The sequence below is a fragment of the Oryctolagus cuniculus genome, chromosome 2, assembly GCF_051225735.1.
Source record: "Oryctolagus cuniculus isolate XC-2025 breed Fujian yellow rabbit chromosome 2, ASM5122573v1, whole genome shotgun sequence".
Taxonomy (NCBI): Eukaryota; Metazoa; Chordata; class Mammalia; order Lagomorpha; family Leporidae; genus Oryctolagus; species Oryctolagus cuniculus.
Window position 1 is genome coordinate 162,187,661 of NC_142868.1, and position 21,417 is coordinate 162,209,077.

Sequence of the window (21,417 nt, forward strand, 5' to 3'; positions counted from 1 at the left end):
TCTTTTAATTCCATTTTCCATGAACAGGTTGAGGTTCCTTCATAAAATATGCTTTAAATAGGCAATATTGTGGCAGAGGTAGTTCATCTTATTCACTCTCATTTATCCTTATCATGAATGGGATCTTCACTGCCATTCAGTTTTCCCCTGGTTGTTTTCTCTAAGGCTGCGTTTGTATATCAATTCCAAACCACCCCACTATATTTTCTTATTGTTGGTAATAAATAGCACATAATATAGTATATAAGTATAGCAATAATTCCATATCTTGCTTTACATAGGTAAATTTTTGTATTTAAAAAAAATTTTTTTTATCTACTTGAAAAAGTAATAGGGAGTGGGAGTGGCAGGGGAAAAAAGCTCTTCCATCCTGGTTCACTCTGAAAATGCCCCCAACAGCCAGGGCTGGGCCAGGCCAAAGCCAGGAGCCCAGAGCTCCATGCATGTTTCCCACATAGTGGCAGGGCCCAAGCACTTGGCCATCACCTGCTGCCTACCACATTGCACAGTAGCAGAGAGCTGGACCAGAAGCTGAGCAGCCAGGGCTGAAACGAGCACTCCCATACGGGACATGGGCATCCCAAGTGGAGGCCTAACCAGCTGCCTGAAAGTGCCCACCCCCCCTTTACTGCTTTTGTCCTGATGCACCAACTGTCACCTACAGGACCACGTGCAGTCAAAGCAGCGGGAGCAGCCCTGATCTTCCGGCAGCATGGTGCTTGAAAGCTCACGCAGCCCTGCTGGCCCTGTATTCTGCAAACCCTTACAGGAGAGAGGAAGGGAGAAAATCAGATTGCTGACTGCTGCTCTGGGGTCCCAATGAAACAGAAATGAAAGACAAGTTTTTCTGTAGGCACCTCCAACTGCACTTCCCTGCTAAGGCCTCCTGCTTTCTCCTTGCCTCCCTGTCTCCTTTAAAACCTGCCACTCCTTATAAAGCCACCGTGGGTTTTGTGAAGGACAGATACGAGCAAAGGGACTAAGATCCCTTTCCAAGAACATCTATCTGTGATTCTCCGCATCGTTCCTGCCAAGTCTCCCGTACGTAAATTGCTAAGTAATAATAACCGAAGCCTGCTGAGCTATGACTTGTCCCTTGGCTGGGTAGAGTCCTACGGGCCGCAAGGCAGGGACTGCGCTGCGAGAGCTGGGTCTTCTTGAGCTCCCTCTCGGGCCCATCCGCCACAGCAGAGGGGTCTTCTCCGCCCAGGAAAGCGTGAAGCACATCCCTAGCCCTTACAAAGCTTCCCCTCCCAGCCGCACCGCGTTCCTGGGGGAGACATGCCTAGATACCAACCTCAGGATCCATTCTCTCTTTTTCCTCGGTAATGACTCTCTCAATTTTCACCTGTGCACATGAATACCTGGAAATATATACATATTTCCCAACCTTCCTTAATTCCTAAAAAGAATGCTCTCCTTCTCCCCTTTCTCTTGTAATATGTGCTGATAGCCGGAGCTCTGGCAGCCATACTGGACCATGTGAATGAAGGCCACACTCTACAGATAACAGACGAGAAAGCTGTATGGAGCCTGAGTGCCTCATGGCTTCATGGACCACCACAGTAGCCTGGTTCAAGACTTGCTACCCTTGAAAAAAATAAAATCTCATGTCTTTAAGCCATTGCTAATCTGAATTTCCATTGCATGCAGATACACTGAATCCTAACAGGTGTATACTGGGTGGGGCCCTATCTGGCCACTTTAGAAGGCCTAGGGTCCCTTTCTGATGCTTGCACGTGAGTGAGCCTCATCTCCTCCTTAAACCTGCACCTGGGAGTAGGGACTTGTCGCGCCTGTGCAACCCCGTGTAGAGCACGCACATTGGCTGAAATGCCTGTGCCTTAGCTGATGCTATCAACAGCACGAAGGGGGGAAAAACTACTTTTCTTACCCTAGGAAACCTGGCAATTGTTTTGCTAGCTGTAATTAACTCCCTGGCACTCTCTCCTGGCACCAAGGTCATTATTTGAATCCTGGTAGTTGAATCTCTTCTGCTTTCAAGAAATATATGTAGGGGGCAGCACTGTGGTGTAGAAGGTTAAGCATCTGCCGGTGGCGCCAGCATTCCTTATGGGAACCAGTTCGAGTCCCAGCCACTCCACTTCCAATCCAGCTAACTGCTGATGGCCTAGGAAAGCAGTAGAAGATGGCCCAAGTCCTTGGGCCCCTGCACCCACGTGGGAGACCCAGAAGAAGCTCCTGGCTTCAGATCAGCCCAGATTCAGCCATTGCAGCCATTTGGGGGAGTGAACCAGTGGGTGGAAGACCTCTCTCTGTGTCTGTAACTCTGCCTCTCAAGTAAATAAATAAATCTTTAAAAAGAAAGAAAGAAATATATGCAGAGTGACAAGCTAGCAGTGAAATCTCAGGACTCCAGAATTCCAATGCGGGCATTCATGCAGATGGCACATCTCATCTTTTTTGCAAAGAAATGTGTCTAATGCACAGTGACTATAAGAAGCTGCTTAAACAGCAAACTAACTGACTCAGTCCACATACAGAGAAGGTTTTCAACAAGCAACTGTTGGTCAACTAAGCGAAAGTATTTGCCACATTCAACAGAGAACTGATCTGCCTTTCTTTGCCCACACAGACAGGAACCCAGTTCTTCCCTTCTGCCAAGTGTTGGTTACCTAGGAGTCACCTGCCAGTGCCCGGGTCACGTGAGTCCTTCTTGGCTTCCCTCCGTCCAGCACCTTCCTGGTCTTTGGGCCTATTTTCAGACCACAAAGTGCAAGGGAAGGAGATGTGAGGAGCAAGCCAGAAACGCAGATCTAACCAGTGCCAAAGCCAGGGCAGTGTCCTTCCTCCCGCCAGGTCTTCTGCTGTGTTTCCTCTGTGTTTCCTGCGTGGTCCTACCTATGCCTCACAAACGGGCTGGGGTCGGGGCACACAAATCCCAGGCATTTCATGCACCGACATGTGGAACACTCTCCATGCATGTCATAGAAAGCACCCCCGTATCATGCAGAGCCAGCTTCAAGTCTGCTTTGCACTTGGCAAGAGAAAGGAGAGCGAAAGTTGAGCCCCAACTTGCCCTAAGCGCCCAGGTGCCGGAAGCTCAGAGCAGCAGCCCTGCCTGGCCTATGGGCCATGTGCCACAGTGGGTTGTGCAATCAATTTAGTAAGGTTACTAAATAGATGAGATGTTGCTCATGTGGTAAGACTAAGCGAAGCGTCGCTCCCTGAGCCCTTACGTGTGTACCTCGTGTTGCAGGGCAGAATCTATTTCCCATCGTGGGTCCAGGCCAGATGTGGGGGAACCCAGCCTGAAACCTGCCCTTGGTGCTCACGTTGAGCACAAGTGAGGCAGGCCTGCCCCACCCCCACCCCAACCCAGTGCAATCTCGGAGTCATGTCTGCCTATTCCACATCTCCCTGGGGTTCCTTCACAGACGCTGAGGCCTTGCAGTTCCCCCAAGAGGCCCAGGTTCACCAGACGAATTTCTTGAGAAAAGCAGCCACCGGCTGATATTCACACTGGGCTCTAACAGGCTCCCTGCAGGTGCTCCTGACAGCAGGTGTCAAGCAGAGGGAGAGAGACTACGGCACCATTTCATGGAGAGGAGAGGAAAGAAGAGTTCCCCTCAAAACTTCACAGGGCTGCCCAGCTCTGGCACGGCTTCTCTCTCCCTCCCTCCCTCCCTCTCCCCCACCCTCACCCCCAAGCCAACTGTACTCTGAAGCTGTCGTTGGAGTTCAACGGCAAAGAAGACTGAAAACTTCCAATGAAGAAGGCCTTGGGTTGATCGTGTACTTAGCTTCCCACATTACTTTTATCTGCTACCACTACAAATGGCTGGGAATTGCCTGCAAATCCAATGGTCCATCCTGGGAAGCCTGTGTCCAGCCAGGGGATGGGAAAACAAGCGCATCCGCAGCTAACGGCAGACACAGGATCCCAGCTGAGTGGGGCTGAGCACTGGACACTGTGGACCGCTTGTTTTTTCAGACTTTATTTTTGTGGCATCAGTGTGCATTTCCAGCTGACGTGACTTGTTCAAGGTAGGAAGATGCTTCTGGAATGACCACAAGGAACACTTCCCCAGCTCCCTGGAAACAGTGAGCCCTGACTACACCCCTGCTCTCATTCTCTCCTGCTCAAGTCAAGGGCCTTGAGAGCACAGACTGAGCACCCTCTCCCCGCCCCACAGAGCCGACAGGTGAGTCCAGAACGCACACGACTCAGCACCTTCCTCCCCTGTTGTTCTCCCCTTATCTCACTTCCTCCCAACTTCTGAGAAAGGCAGGACTTGCAGAGCCTGCATCTGAAAATAGTTTGGGCCCTTTGATGACTGCAAAGAAGGATGTCTCACATTTCCTAGCGCCACTTGGCTGACTGGTTGGGGGAAAATTGTTAAAGTCAACCTATCCGGGTGCTAATTAGAATCAATTAAAACTCGACCGGCCTGCCCTGGTACTGCATGATCTTAGCGCAGGACTCGCTCAGCCCTTGTGAGAATCAGAGGGAAAAGATATACCTGCTGCACTAGGTCTATCGACTTGCTTTCCCCACTGAACCTTTCAACCCGGCCTTGGCCAGGAGGATCCCTTCACTCAGGAAGTGAAATCTTGGCTGGATTTGTCAAGAGGATAAACTGCTCTAAGTTACTGAGGCCATTATAAACACTTCCCCATTGAAATCTAAACAAACAAAAGATGTAAAATATTCGTTTTTGTAAAAGGCAGAGAGATGAAGACTCCACAGCTATGCACACATGACGGTCAACGAGCAGGATTTACTGCGTGCCGATGGCATGTCAGACACCCCTCAACTCACAATGGCAGGAAACCAGAATCCAAAAGTCATCCTGGAGCCAACTGACCCCTTTTCACCGCCACAGTGTCATTTTGAAAGTTCCTATCTCATACTCACAGAAAGGCAATGTATATAAAAGGAATAGCCATTCAATGGCATTTTAAAAAAATGAATAATAAATTATAGAGGTGGGCAATTGGTCTAGTGGTTAAGACATGGGTTAGGACACCCATATCTCACATTAGAGTTCTGAGTTAAATCTCTGGCTTTGGCTCTTGCAGACCCTGGGAAGCAGTGGGAATGGCTCAAGTACTTGCATTTCTCCCTCCCATGTGGGAGACCTGGATTGACTTTTCATCTTCCAGCTCAGTCGCTCGGCCTAAGCAGCCATTGGCAGAACAAACCAGTGGATAGGACCCCCCACCACCACTGCCCCATCTCTCAAATAAACAAATACATAATTAAAAAAAAGAAAGATATTAAGTTACCAAGTTCAAACTTATCAGACTAAACACTCTAAATATGCGCAATTTATTGCATGTCAGTGATATCTCCCTAATGCTATTTTTAATAAGCTCAATAAGTCAATTTATAACTGTGTGAATAAACAATACTTACATTTTAGCCATCTCATAATTAAAACAAAATCCAGTCTGCTCCCCATACACAGCATTGGTGAGGACAGGGAAAGGGGAAGAAACCCTGTGTCTGCAGGACTGGGGCAGTGCAGCAGGGGAGGAGAAACGAATGCATGCCACAGTCACTACTAACCCAAGACAGGATGCAGCAAGCGCCAAATGAGTGACTCAGATGATACATGGTACACGAGCCGTGAGTGCTGACTGTGCACTGGAGGAGAACCAAGCGTCCTGCTGTTTTAAATACCAGGGATGCAGTCGCATCCTTGCTGTGGAGATTCCACAGGCACCGGCCACTTGTGTCCACTCACATGGGCGTGGCAGCTGTGTCACCAAGAAATAGCCCTAGCTTTGGTCTTACCCACAGGCCAAGGAAGGACTAGCTGGCAGAGCCAGATGCATTTTGGAAGATGATTCCCAATGAAATTGCTCAGGGCCCAATGAGGCATTCGGTGTACATACAAACACTGACACTAAAACAGAGCTGAGCGGCCTCTATGCAGGCGTGTCATATGTTTCTACCTAGGCCCTCTGAAAACCGCATGACTCAGTTTATGGAGACCTATAATGGGGCCATTTCTCATCCAGCAATTACAAACCACCTAGCTAAAGTTCAGAATAGCTAGCTCACCCTACACGATCACAATGACTTCCCACTGCAAGGCAAATGGAGAGTAGCCACAGGGACCACAAGAGAAAGCGCTGTGAGTGACATCTGTAGATCATAAGGGCCAAATGACTAGACTCCACATCTCGAATCTCAGGTGCAAGGCTGGGCACACAGCACGCACGCCACAGACGTCTGCTGAAGGAAGAACAAATATGGCGTGGAAGAACTTCAGAGCGTCTGCGACAAGTCTCTAATTGTTTTATGTGTGTTCGTCTGGTTTTCATTATAAGCACCTTGAGACAAACCATATCTTCTTATTTATCTTTGCTGGTTGAAAGGTATAAGGCTGTTGGAAAGTCTCTGTAATATGCACATTTGCTAAAAGGTTTCCCTACTCTCCTAAAACTCCTCCAAGGCAACATGTCTGGGTTCTCCACGATGTATACATCTGCGAGTGAGTGAGTTTGGGCCTGGCGGCAGAAGTCGGCTGTGCTTTATCAGCCTGTCTTTATCTTCCTTTCCCAGTTTGGCTCTCTATGTCCTGAGCATGTAAACAGTCCAACTTTAATGTTTAACCCTGGGCACCATAAAACTATCACTCAAAGAATTGGTCTGAGCCTAGAGGGTCAGCTCCTATTTGGGCTATCAGAGGAATGATTCTCTTTTTCCATTCTCGCTCCCAGGGGCAGAGAGAGGGGCCCATGAGAGGAGCTTGTGCTTCCATTCTATTCGTTCTAGCAAACCAGGACCTCCTGACTTGGAAAGAACTCCTATCCGCAGCTAGACCTCCACTGCTTGCTGGCGCTCACCATTCCACTCCAACCAAGTAAGTAACCTCTGCAGGTTTATAGCATCCATGCCAAACCACCACACCAGGGCTTGCCTACCAACTTTTATTGCTTCCAGAACAGCCAGAGCTGGTCTGTGAATGCCAGCCTGGAATCTGCACCCTCACCCTTCGTCCCAACACACCCTTCTTTATCTCTGATTCTTTTCTCTTTGCCTCTCCCTCAATCATCATTATAATCTCAGAGGGCTCTACTAATACACAGAAATGCTAAACAACTTCCCATGTCAATCAGCACCAAATAAAAGGATAGACATGAGCAAGGCCTAGGCTTGGAACAGAAACTGCTCATGCCCTTTGCTCCACTAGTACTTCACCTTCACGTTGCATAGACCTTTGGCTGGACCTGGAAGAGCCACGCTGAGCCAGCCCTCTCCACCCTAGCTGGAAGGAATCCAGATGAAAGAAGTTCAAAGTGCCTGCAGAGGTCAATCAACACACACACAGCGGAGCCCCAGACACCCACACACCCACAGACTCCAGGCTCCTTGCTCTCGGCACTTACGGCTCCCCATAACCCTCCTCGTGAGAATACTCCACGTGCAGCCACTCCCTGAATCACCCCACTCCACCTCATGCTTGAACGCATCGTCCAAGCCCTGCTGCTCCCAGCAGAGCTGCTCTGATTTTGCAGTCTGTGCACCCATCAGCTCGACCTCTCTAGACCTGCACTTCTTCCCGTCTGGACCATGTGCCTAACACGCATTAGGAGCAGACTGAGGTTATCCACACGCACTTGCCTTTCCCATTTTGGATTGCAAATGGAGGGCAGCTCTGCCCTGCACAGTGCCCCCTTCCACACGGTAGGCACACCGTAAAATGTGAAGTAAGGCGGTGCAGAGAAAGGGAGGAGCCCTTACCTTCCCCAGGGCAGCTTTTCATGGGAAATAATTCTCAATCCCAACTTCCAATGCTATGTTTCCCTTTTGGATGCAACGGGTTCAGTGTTTACAACAAGGTATTGTCTGTAGAAGTCCAGGGGCAGATGCTATTATAGCCACATTGCCATTTGCTGCTTGCATATTTATGAAAAATTATCCCTTCAGGATGAAATTTTCCATGACTGCCTTTGGATCCAAAATAAGGGTGTTTCTCTCTTTTTTTTTTCTTTTGGAAAATTTGAACAATATCCAGTCAGCCATGTAGAAGTTGGGCATTTGTGGGAAAAAAAAAAACAATGACATGTTTTGTCTTTCAAAATCAATGTAAGTCTTTCTTTTGCGTGACCAATTAAAAAACAACTAACTTGAAAATGAGAAACTTTCCACTTGTCCAGACCTCGCCGAGGATGAACCGTACTGATAACGGGAGCTGATGAAATGGAGACAGCCAAAACACTTGCTCTTACAAATTCCTGAAGTTGCAATTCTCATGCCATGCCTTCTGAAATTTTATAATGCATTATGGCATGTGGGAAATCTTAGAGTCCACTGAGCTGGGTTAAAGCTCAGAGAAATGAAAAAGAGTTCCCAGATAATCCAGGCTAAACTTCTAGACGATTAATCATCTGGAAAGAGGGGTTCCCTACACATTCCCCTTAATATGGACTCTTGCACCCTCTGAGCACACACCCTCACGTATCGCTCTAACACTCTGACTCCCGTGTGCTCATCTGATACACCCTTACATCTAGAGAGACATTTGGGAATGACTGGTCACCTCTCCTAGCGAACAAACGCATCTTTAATTTGGCAATAGTCATTGCAAAACATTTGCAATCTGCGGAAGGCAACGCTGGAGAAATCCTCCAGCCCCGATCCCTTTCTAACGTTACCAGAATTATAAATGACAAGCAGTCACAAATGCCCAAAGAAAATCAAAAGTCTTAACGCTGGTCTCTTATTCTTTTAATTTAAAAAAAAATCACTTTAAAAGTATTTTGCATTCTATAATTCAAAAGAACTGCATTACATATTCTGAATACCCTTGAAAACAGGAAGAATATTAAAGATCTTAAAAAGCAAAACCCCAAACTTCTATATGACATACAATCAGCTCCCAAGAAACTGAAAAATAGGTGAGGAAGGAGAAAAGACAGTGGGCGGAAATACCCTCGTTACAACAACAACAACAAAAGCTTCCCCTAGGATCAGTAGGCGGACAAACCACCAACTTCTATGATTAGGTTCTCAGTTCCATGAAAAATCAAATGGATATTTACATTTGGAGGGAGGAGAAGGGGCAGGAAAACCTAGAGGTGCTTTGTTCCTCCCACTTCCCACCAAATAATTCACCTTTCACTTGTCCTCCTCACTGCCCATATTCAACAGCCGCCTCTGTGACACAATTGCCCCAAGCAGATCTAAAGCAATGGCCAACAGCACTTGCCTTCAGCCCACAGCTCTAGCCGGCTAACTACAAGAGCCCCCACCCCTTTTTTTAATCTGTCCCTGTTTCATTCTCCAACATGATAAAATGCTAATCTCATCAGGCTATTTCCCTGTTTAAAAACCATTCACTGGCTTCCCAGTACCTTCAGAATAAAGCCCAAACTGCTGCTATTCAGCTCAAGGGGGCCCTCCTGGTTCCAGGATCCAAGCAGCAGGAAGGAGGGGAGGGGAGGTGGGAAGGAGATGGCAGCTGACAGAGCCATCTTACTTGTCCCCATGCCTCCTACTCCCACCCACCACCGCCCTGCACGCTGCAGTCATGTTAAACTCTTTTCCTCTTTTCAGGTCTCCATTTAGCTGTCACCTTCTAAAAGCCTCCCCCAACCCCCACGTCTAGCTGGGATCCCTTTAAGAGTTCTGATGGCATACACGACAGTGCTTTATACTCTACCAGGGCACTTCAAAAACATCACGGAAAAATGGAATTACAGGCGTGGTCATTTTTGGTGCAAAAAAACTTTGAGGAGTTGGGCTTATGGTGTAGCAGGTTAAGCTGCTGCCTTCAAACGCCAGCGTCTCATAACAGGGTGCTGGTCCAAGTCCTGGCTACTCTGTTTCTGGTCCAGCTTCCTGCTAACATGTCTGGGAAGGCAATGAACGATGGCTTAAGGACTTGGGCCCCTGCTGCCCACGTGGAAGACCCAGATGGAGTTCCTGGCTGCTGCCTTTGGCCTCGCCCATCCCTGGGGTATTGCAGCTTTTGGGGAATAAACAATGGATGGAAGATCTCAATCTCTGTCTCTGCATCTCAGTTGCTCTTTCAAATAAATAAATATTTCAAATAAATAAATCTTGGGGGAAAATCTGAAATCCATGCATAGTTTTCTCATAGTATATATTTTATAAATTCTTCGAAGTCCCTTCCTATGCATACACCTTAGTGGGTTTTTTTTTGTTTTTTGTTTTGTTTTGTTTTGCATTAAAACAAGCTTATCTTTCAATTCTACTTCCGTGAACTTTCCCAGCTACCCTGGCAGAATAATTGCCCATTTGCTTATCTGTCTACCAATTTGGATACCAGGCCTCTAGGCTCAGGGTTCTCACCTACCATGGTCCTACTTATGTCCTCAGGGCCTCCTCACTTGATGTCTGGCAGGAGCTCCTTTCTGATCTGCTGAATGAATGAATGATCTAGAAGCTAAGGAGATATAAAGGCAAGGATGGAGATACTGGGTACCTCCCCAACCCCAGCTGTCGATGACTGAGCACATAAGGACGGGCATGTGCTGTTTGGACTTGCCGCCCCCTTGGAGCCTGCCCAGAGACTTCCACTCTCCTCTGCATGAATAACAACCCTTGCTCCCAAAGGAGCCGTGTGTGTATCCACTCAGGCGGGCAACAAGGGGCTGGGAGTTTGCTGCAGCAGTTCAGCTGCCGCTTGGGAGGCCCACTCCCATATCAGACCCGACGTGCAAGCCTTGGCTCAAGGGAGGGTTTCGAGTCCCACCTCTGCTCCTGCTAACGCGCACCCTGAGAGGCAGCAGGTGATGGTTCAAGTACTGGAGTCTTTGCATTCATGTGGGAGACCTGCATTGAGCTCCCAGCTTCTGGCTTTAGCCTGGCCCAAGCCCAGCTGTTTTGGGCTTTGGGGAGTAAACTCCCTCTGCATTTCAATAAATAAAAGTAAATAAATATTTACTTTTAAGAAAGAAAGAATGCAACAGGCAATCATTGTAGAACCATCTTAGACTCTATCCACACCCTAATCTTGAACTTAGTTTTCCTTTTAACGCGAAAATGCCATCCTTACTGATATCATTCCGAACCACATGGGTTAGGAGAGGAAAAAGCTCTGTATACTCCAAGGAGTTATTTAAATGTTTCACATTGTTTTGTTGCTCTTGCTTGGGTTTTGAAAAATCTCTTTTGTAGAGGAACACTTCAATCACTGGCCTACTGGCTGGGGAGCCAGCACAGGTGAGCTGTGGTTTGTCAATGACATTCAGCCGAGACGCCGAGGAGGCTCTAGCTTGAGAATGGGACTCCTAACAAGCCATGAGATTCCTAACAAGCCGCTCACGGCACCTCCAGGGAAGCCATCTCCCGTCCGCTGAACTTCCCAGGGCCCTCAAGATCCCCCACTCTGGGTGTACACCACTTCTCAAAACACACAAACAAAACGCAATACCAAGTCAACAACCAGTGTCCGTGAACCGCCATGACTGTAGAACCAAGGCAAAAATAAATAATAAATAGGTGGGGCATGGCTGTCAGGACTAAAGCAGCTCACATCACAGCTTGGAGTGGAGATGGCAGCTCCCAAGCAGGGAGGACGCTCAGGTACTCCTCCAGCCTCAGCTTCTCTCCCCACCCCAGCAGCTGGAGGCTTCCTGGTGGACAGCTGCCTCCCCACCCGGGCTCAGGCCTGTCTGGGAGTTCTGAGTGGTGCCAGCTGATAAGCAGAGGCCTAGACTTTTCTGGCATGAACTTCAGGCCAGCCCCTCCCGGCCTCCCCTCCTCCTCCCCAGCTGAGATGTTCAAGATAACCCTGCCAAGTAGATCAGCACCTGCAAAGAGGCAAGGGGGGGGAGGAGGAAATAAGGGGGCGATCCAACTGGGAAATGCATCGCTGAATTTCCCCCAATCACATGGACCTTAAAACTCGTCAGACTGGTTTAAAATTAGCCAATACCCAGGAGAATAATTACAAAATGCAACTGTTATGATTCATTTAGATTCACTCCAATTCTGAAAAAGGTAAATGACAGGGAATCAACAGTGTTCATCTGCCCTACACTGGGCGCAAGAGCCCTTACTGCTCAGACGAAAGCATGAAAGCCAGACTTCTAAAGAGCCTCACTGTCCTTCTCCGTAAAGGAAAGCAAGCTGAGAAAAGTCAAAGTCGCAGGGCCAGAGGCCAAGGGACGCACTGGGTCTTCCTGGTGTGAGGAACACCACAGGGTCCTCAAAAAGTTCATGGATAATGCACACTGCGAAAAACCACGCCTGATGTCAAAAAGGTTTGCACCAAACGACACTTATGTTTAAATTCCATTTTCCAAGAGCTTTTCACATACCCTTGATTGTCTACAAAGTGCCGTCTCAGTGTTGTTCCTATTTTGTTTTGCAACTTAACAATGTTCCGGATTGTTCTGTGTGTTTGTAATCGATGATGAAGTCCAGTCCCCGGGATTTGCCTGCCTTCATCGTCCTCAGTTGCCAGCCTCGGAAACTCCCACCTCACCCCTTCCTTCCCCTCTCTGACATCTGACGAACGTGGCGTCGGAATCTGGGATGTGGACCATCCGAGGTAAACAGAAATAAAGATACTGGGTTGATAATAAGCATAATCCAAACACACACACAAAAAAACCTTGCTACCAAAAAGTCTCTTCTATCGTCCGTTTCCCAAAGAGCCAGGTGCCTGCTTTGTTTTGTCTTCCAGGTAATCAAGAGGAGACCCAGAACCTTCCAAATCGCCTCAAGGAGCCCAGGAGAGGGAGCGCTACAGACCTGCCCTCCACCGCCCCACCTCAGGCTGTGGCCCCCTTTCAGGAAGCAATCTCCTTTTTCCATTTGGCTTTCCATAAAGGAGCCAGAGTTTTCTTTTTCCTTGGCATCCAATCCATGCTGTGGACAGTGCCATAACATTCCGCAGTAATTTATGGCCTCTTTTTCCTTTAAAGCAGAAAGGCACTAATCCCTCACAGAGTGGGCAGACGGCGTTTCAAGCGTGACGTCATCTCGCAAGACGTCCCTCCAGCGCGAGCGAGGCGGGCCCTGGCCACGGCTGAAGGTTTGAGCTGATGCATCGCCGTCTCGCAAACAGGCCCGACCTCGTGTGGACCTGCCCGAAACCTGGATCGATCGCCACCTGTCAGTCACATGTGAAAATTCCAGCCCTTGAATGCGACCCTCTGGGTGAAGGCACTTGGGAAGGCAGAGCCTGAGAACCTGAAACCAGACTTTGCCTTCTCCACGTCTCCCCGCCAGGCCGCCCGCGGGACCGCACTCACCTCTGCGCAGGCAGCCTCTACCCAGTCATTTCCCAACCGGTCCGAGGACTGGAGATGCTGACGTACACCTTCACGCCAGAGCTACTGATGGCAAAGACCTGGGGCTTGTCAAGGGATTAATGATTTTCGAAGAGAAGACGCAAGAGTTAAATGGTTCTTGGGTGATCTTGCCTCTGGCCCACTTCAGGGAGAAAAGGAGGCCCGTGGGCCTGTGGCATGGGCCCCTGTCATTCTATATGAACGGTCCCTGGGACCGCAACGTTGCCTTTGCTTTATAAATGTCACCGGCTAAAGACAGAACAAGAGTGAGCTCCCAGAATATCATTCAGAAAATCTTGCCAGCGAAGGCCCTAATTGCACTCCTATTTTCATATGTTTGTTCAACACAAGCTTTTCTCTCTCTGTTAGAGTCAGATACCTACTAAAAAAAAGTTGAGATTCTACTTTAAAAAGTTAAATTTTAGTCTTAATGGAGAAAGTTTAAAAAAAAAAGAACAAAACCAAACAATGGCCCATTCCCAATCATCACACGAGTCTTCCTTGGCCCACACCCCACCTACGTGATACGAGTATTTTCTTTAAATGGTAAGGGCCAGAGTCGAAAGCAGTGCTTCCCCACCGATAGTGAGAGACAGAAGCACCAGCCCCAAAATAGTGTCGCATGTTCAAATGAACTTAGAAACTACTCAATTGCCATCTGAGAAACTGTGGGAAATAAGCAGTAAGTGTTGCTAACCTCCAGTCAGTGTTTTGCTTAACGTAATCCAGTGCTTTCCCAATTCACTTGATTAAGGCATTCATTCTGGAGCGTGCATGATCTATTAGTCTCCTTTGTTGTGTGGAACACAGTTCGAGGGGACTTGCTGTGAGACAGAGCTCCAGTTCCAAAGGAAGACTGGCCGTCCCAGCAGGCTGACTGAGCGACACAAGTAAATGGATCCTGGCACTCTCTGGAGAGTTCTGGAAGCAGGGGGAACAGAAAGGACATCACCAAAAGAAAAGAGGAAGCCTTCAAAGAAAAACCCCTCATCCCAGCTTCCGTCGGCCTCCTGACATGCAGAGACTGGTGGCTGAGGGGCAGGCAGACGGTTCCGTCAGCCCGCAGACAGGGTTCAGCTTCTGTCAGGCCAGGGTGTGGTCTGATCAACTGCCCCGACCTCAGTCAGCATCTGAACAGCAAACTAAATAAACCAACAAGCCTCCATCACTAAACATTCTAGACACATGGAACTGGCATCATTCGACAGGTAACCTGACAGGCAGGCAGAGGCAGGATGGACAGATGGACAGGTGATGGATGGATGGGGGACGGATGATGACTGACAGAAATGTGATGGGGAGGACTGGACGCAGCACAGTGGAGTGATACGGGCACCTTGCTTAAGATCAAGCTCACTGTTCGCTCATAGTTTCTGTTCTCTATTGGATTTTTTACGTTGAGCAAATCACTGCATTTCTGAGCTCACATTTTTTGATCTACTAATGAAGATTTAACGAGCATCTGTTGTTAGACAGCAGTTTTTATGTCCTTCCAATTAGAAGGAAAATGTTTCATAGCCCTTTCCCCCATCTGATCTTCCCTGTAAGAGAGGAGGGGTGGGGAGGGAAGGGGAAAGGGAAAGTAGGAAGAAAATAAGAGAAGAAGGCATTTTGATTCCTTTGCTTGCCTTTCTCATGTAACTGAAATGCATACATGTATGATGTGTTAAACGTTAGTGGTACCAATATCAGTACCTTCTGCTCCAGGTCCTGGTCTCCTGGATCTAGTGTGTTTGGGAACTTCCATGCATCTGCAGTAAATAGCCCTTCTGGAAACCAAGAGACCCAAGTACTTGTTCGTCTGCTTCAGCCACCACTTCAAATTCCTTTGGTCTTTGTTGTTCACAAATATCAAATTAAAAAGGAGTACACACTTGTGCCGTGTATATACTTAAAAGAGTAAATGTGTGGGTGTGTTGTATACTTTTTATATAAGGATATACACCCATATATTCACTAACATACAGCCTTAATGGGACAATCAAGAGAAAAAGCACAACTGTCAAATAAATGTACTGACATTGAGTAGGCACTAAGAGGAGAAGCCAGAATGCCTTATCTTCCAAAGACCCTGCACTCCTGTGCTGGCAGAAGTGTAGCTAGTGCTAGGGCACCCCACCATGTATCACAGGACATGAACTGAGCTCTCTAACCTTGAACCCTGTGGTTCAACCCGGGAACCTTGCTGTACCACTATCTGATGGTGAATGCCACTGGCAGGCATCCTTGGAGAACACAGGTGTTTCAGTTGCTCAGGGCGCTTCTGCAGGCTTCTCTGTCACAGGCTCCTTCACTGAAGAGCAATCAAGCCAGATTTTCAGACCAGTGTACCCCCCTGACACCCCTCACCCCGTCCTTCAAGGCCCAGGTCTAAGCCACCTCTTCCTCAAAGCCTCAACTGGCCTTCCCCTGGGGAACCATAAAACATCTGTCTTTATGGAATCATTTAAGCCGCCAATTGTGAGCTCACTGAGTGCAGAAACCGTCTCCACTTTCCTATCTGCACCTTACGGGTATTCACTAAACCTATGTTGGATGAGGCGCTGTATCCTAGGATAGCATTTCTCCATTTTTTTTCTACTGGGACGTGTGGTGGGAATCAAGATCAGTAAACTCACATCAATAAAACTATAACAGAAGTTTTTGCAAAGCAGTATTTACCTTTACTGCATGTCAGGCATTCTGATCATTTCCACGTTGTTTATTTCCATATTGAAAATTGCTGCTCGAGATCCACTTCCCAAGATGCTTGCAGTGGAGAATCTTGGCCCAGAGAGGGAAACAAGGCTCTACTCAAGATGTGTCTTTATTCTCTTACATCTGTCCCTCTCCAAAAAGGAAAAAACGCACACAAACCCTGCAAGTTAACAGACTTAACTTTGAGAAGGGGCAAATGATGCTTACTTGCCTCACATCTAACACCCATCAGGGAAGGCACACAGCACCCTACGTAGGACACTCCTACGCAGTGTCCACAGGGCTGCCCTTCAGCCAACAGAGACAAGCTAGTGTATGGATGGTGAGTAATGTTACTGTATCACAATACATACAGACATATGAGTGTGTGTGTGTGTGTATATATATATACACACACATCTATATCTAAAAATGGAATTGATCACCTGGATTATATGAGGTTACTTCAAAAAGTTTGTGGAAAATGGAATTAAAAGATGAGCTTTGAGTGCTAAAAAACTGAAATCCAAAGAGGGTAGTTAGCCTAGCATTTAAGGCACCTACATCCCACACTGAAGTACCTGGGTTCAATTCCCAGTTCCAGTTCCCAATCACAACTTCCCATCAATGTGCCCTCCCTGGGAGACAGCAGTAATAACTCAAGTAAACTCTGTCATGTGGAAGAGTGGGATTGCATTCCTGGCTCTTCCTCCAGGTCTTGCCCTAACCACTGTGATATTTGGGGAGTGAACTAGCAGATAGGTAGGTGCTGGCGCTCTCTCTCTATATATATATATGTGTGTGTGTGTGTGTGTGTATTGAACAAGAAAAAATATTTTTTGAAATCTATGCATATGAATAGTTTTCAAAAAGTTCATGCAGATAACATGAAGATATTATGAAAAAAGTGGATTTCATAATTTTGCACAGAAGCCTAATTTTTAATTTTACTTTTCTACAAACTTTTTTTAGAGATTTATTTATTCCTTTGAAAGGCAGTGCTACAGAGAGAGAGAGGGAGAGACAGAGAGAAATCTTCCATATGCTGGTTCACTTCTCAAATGGCTGCAATGGCCAGGACTAGGCCAGGCTAAAGCCAGGAGCCCATAACAACTCCATTTGGTTCTCCCACGTAGGTTGCAGGGACTCAAGGACTTGGACCATCTTCCACTGCTTTCCCAGGCTCATTAGCAGGGCGCTGCATCAGAAGTGGAGTAGCCAGGACTCCAACCAGTGTACATGAGGGATATAGCACTGTACTGCACCACAACTGGCCCCTCCACAAACTTCCTGAAGTCCCCTCGTATGCCTTTTAATCTTTACAGATACTGCTTGCCATGCTGCTTTCCCAAAAATGGTGCCACTAATTTGCACCTCTAGCAACCACGCAGGCCAGACCCAGCTTCCCACGGGTTTCACTGAAATGCTGCAGTCGGTCTTTGCACATGGCCCTTGCGCCCTTTTCTGCTCCTTGGGAGCAGACACTGAGACCCATCCTCCGCAGCCCCCACTGCTCCCAGCCCCGCCTGGGAGGGCAGCAGAGCTCAGCCCAGCACTCCCGGGGCCAGGCTTTCCAGCACCATCCTGCCGGGCCCGGCTGGCTGCCTGTGCGGGCGCTCGGGAGGCTGCCCCGGCCTACAACTCTGCTGTCATCCCACCCACAAGGGGACAACCACACAGCTCCGCTTGCCGTTTCTGAATCACTGTCTTATCTGTCTTCCTCCCCCTGTTCCCCTTAAAATAGCTGGCTGTACGGCCGTCTGTGCAGTCATATGATAAGCAGCGATAAAGGCACAGTTTTAAAGAGCCAAGCAGGGACAGGGAAGCAAGAGAGGAGACGCGTTTGCCGGCATGAGGGGGCGGGCTTCTAAGACACCAGTTTCCTAGAAACAAAACCCACAGAGCAGTCTTACAGCTTCAGCCCCAACAATGGGAAAGACTGGGGCAGACTGTTTGCCTGCGAAACCCAAAAGCTGCTGCGGTCATCAGGGACTTGGCGAGATGAGGTCTGCGCGCCACTCCAGCCCCAGCGTCCCCATTTGTCACCGCTGAGATGCCAGCGCCTGCCCTGCAGCCGAAGGCGGTGCCTCCTGGTTACTCACACCATGGGACACCTTTCATTTTCCAGAGGGACATGAAATGCGTCTCACGACCCACCGAGGTAAGCAGAGCCAATAGGCTGATTCCGTTCCGCAGTCGAGGACACCAAAGGTCAGCGGGATTATGTGTCTTCCCCAAGGTCACACAGCTCATCGGTGATGGAGCTGAGTTCACCAAAAAGAGAAATACAAGTAAACTGTGCGTGCAGGGCTCTGTGAACACACACCGACCGATAATGCCAAAAGTGGGCAAACCACAGCCACGGCCTACGGAACTCCGCATACTGAGAACTACACTCTAAGACCCGGCCCTCAGAGGAAAGGCGACCCTAACCCCAAGGGACCTCAGACTCAAAGGACTGAATCCAGTGGACTCTCCCACGACGTGATCAGTCCCTAATCGCAGAGCCGACAGCTCACTTTGATTCTGTGTTGTTTATTTGAAAGGCAGAGGGGCAGCCAGACAAAGGGAGAGACAGAGAGTCAGAGATACTCCTTGACACTGGTTCACTCTGCAAATGGCCACAGAGCCAGGCCTGGGCCAGGCTGAGGCCAGGAAGCCACACTCAATCCAGGTCTCCCAAGGGGGTTGCAGGGACTTCACAGCTTGAACCATCACCTGCCACCTCCCAGGGTGCACATGATCAGGAAGCTGGAACTGGATGCAAACCCAGGACTCAAATAGGATATGGGTCCCCCAAGTGGCATCTTATCTGCTATGCCAAACACCTGCCCTTGCAACTCATTTTTATAACAGCAGAATTATGCAAATAACTAACATTTGTGTTGCTTATCATGTGACAAGATTTTTCTAAGCACTTCACATGTAGCATATTACTGATTTCAAATAATTAGATAGTTATAAGCGAATCTGTTTAACAGATGAAGAAATAAAGGCTCAAGAGACATTGCGTAACTTGTGAAAATGTCACACAGTTGGTTCCGTGGGGGAACCCCCTCCTTCCGACTCAAAGCCCTTACACTGAAACACGCTGCCACCTGCTTCGCTCTCTGGGGCTGTGCTGCATCTCTTCTTCACTCTTTTAGTTAAAGACAGAAAGCAGTGGGTGTTCAGCCCAGCATCTAAGATGCCCTCATCCCATTTCAGAGTACCTGGCTAGGATTCCCGGCTCCAGCTCCGATTCCACCTAACGATGGCCCAAGTAACTGGGTTCCTGCCACCCACATGGCAGACCTGAACTGAGTTCTAGTGCCCAGCTTCAGCTGGTCCAGCCATAGCCATTGCAAGAATTTGGGAAGTGAAGCAATGGATGGGAGAACCTCTCTCTCTCTCTCTCACTCTCGCTCTCACTCGCTCATCCTCTTCACCCTCCCCTCCCCATTTACTCTCAAATAAATTATATATATTAGGGGAGAGGGGCAAATAGGAACTCTGTGTTCTTTCCGCTCTATTTTCCTATGAATCTAACACTACTCCGAAAAATAAAGTTTATTAATTTTTAAAAATGCTGAACTAAAGGATAAAAATCCTCCCAATGTGTTAGCATCTTCCCTTGCTTTTTTTAAAAGAAGAACCTAAAAGAGTATGTGTGTGTGTTTGTGTGTATGTAATTTGTTTAAACATTTCATTCTACTTTGGCATGGCAGGAAGAGGAACACCCCAGCACAAATTATCTACAGACAAATACCTACTTCTTTATTATTTAGATAAATATTATGATTTAGTGTTAAATTTTTATTTGACTAATCAAGCATCTATGATGTGCAAGGCAATATCTAAATGTTAGCACAGAAAGGTAGGAGTTTTGACTCTTGGGGAACCCTCCCCCCGTCTCTACAAGAGAACAGACAAGAAGTATCAGATCCTCAACACCAGAAATCAATGACTTTAAAAAGGATGAAAAGATGAGGGTCTTCAACAAGTTCACAGGAGATGCATATTACGAAAAACTGTGCACGAATTTTAAAATTCATTTTCTCCACAATGAGCTTTTTTATTAATTAATCCATTTTATAGGGTGGCACTGTGGCATAGCGGGTAAAGCTGCCACCTACAGTGCCGGCATCCCATATGGGCGCTGGTTCAAGTCCCAGCTGCTCCACTTCCAATCCAGCTCTCTGCTATGGCCTGGGAAAGCACTACAAGATTGCCCAAGTGCTTGGGCCCCTACACCCACATGGGAAGACCCAGAGGAAGTTCCTGGCTTTGGATCGGACCAGCTCTGGCCATTGTGGCCATTGTGGAAATGAACCAGTGCATGGAAGACCTCTCTCTATGTCTACATCTACATCTACATCTACGTCTACCCCTACCCCTACCCCTACCTCTCAAATAAATAAATAAATAAATCTTTTTTTAAAAATAATCCATTTTATTTACTTGAAATACAGAAAGACACAGAAAGAAAGATTGGTCTTCCATCTACTGGTTCACTCCCCTAAATGCCCACAACAGCCAGGGCTGATTCAGGCTGAAGCCAGGAGCCCAGAACTCCATCCGTGTCTCTCACACAGGTGGCAGGGACTCCAGGACTGGACCATCATCTGCTGCCTCCCGGGTGCACTATCAGTAAGCAGGAACAAAAGCCGAGGCAGAGGCCGAACTAAACGGCAGGCACTTGCTTATGGGATGTAAGCGTGGCAAGCAGGGTCTTATCCCACCGAGACACAACGCCTGCCACAAGCTGATCTTTCAACTCCACTTTCCCATGAACTTTCTGAAGTCCCCTGTAGTGCACACAAGGACCCAAGGAGCTGCAGCCTGGATTTGGGGAAAGGCGGCCCAAAGAGGAGAGGGTGGGTGTGAGACCATGCCAGGAAGGGGGTGTGAGGAAGCAGAGCACAAAGAAAGGACAGAGCAAGGTTGGGGGTGGGGCAGAAACAAGCATAACCTCATTTCCAGCCCAGAGGTGAGGGGTCTTCCTGGAGGAGAATGGAAGCTGCAGAGCCCCGAACACTTGGCAGGACGAGGCGGGGAGACTCGGTTCTGCAGGCCCAGGGCCTCGCAGCGCCCTGATCCAGGCACAGCTCACACAAATCCCCTGGATTCCAGGAGACCTGAACGATAAGAAAACCAGTCCTAAAGCTATCACCGTGACGTCATACTCAGCACTTGAAGTGTAATGAGATATTCTTTTCTACAAGGAAGACACTGTTTTTAAATCCAGCTTGGTGGTCACAGCCAGGGATGATGCACTCCCTGTGACCACAGCCCTGACAATCTTCGTGTGGGGAGGAGAGGTGTGGGGTCCCGTGGTGTGGGACAGGCTGAGAGCATGGAATGAACTCTTGACCTCAAGGCTGACAGCTTTCTCGGAGACTCTAGGGGCTTTAGCTAATTCTGGAAGGATCTTAACAAGAGGTCAGGTTTCCCTCTCTGTCCTCAGAGGGGCCAGAAGATGAGCAGATCTATCGCTGGACAAGTTTCACAGTCGGGGTG

At 48.1% G+C, this 21,417-nt stretch overlaps 1 protein-coding gene and 1 long non-coding RNA gene across 3 annotated transcripts in view; both read right to left on the minus strand.

Moving 5' to 3' along the window:
* LOC149128118 (uncharacterized) overlaps positions 1–15,714 on the minus strand; it is a 103,382-nt gene extending 87,668 nt beyond the window's left edge. The window contains exon 1 of the long non-coding RNA XR_016230402.1: positions 13,204–15,714. This is a non-coding gene — a long non-coding RNA (uncharacterized LOC149128118). The remainder of the gene's footprint in view (positions 1–13,203) is intronic.
* The window catches only part of PRKCE (protein kinase C epsilon), a 505,242-nt gene that overhangs the window by 471,504 nt on the left and 12,321 nt on the right, over positions 1–21,417 (minus strand).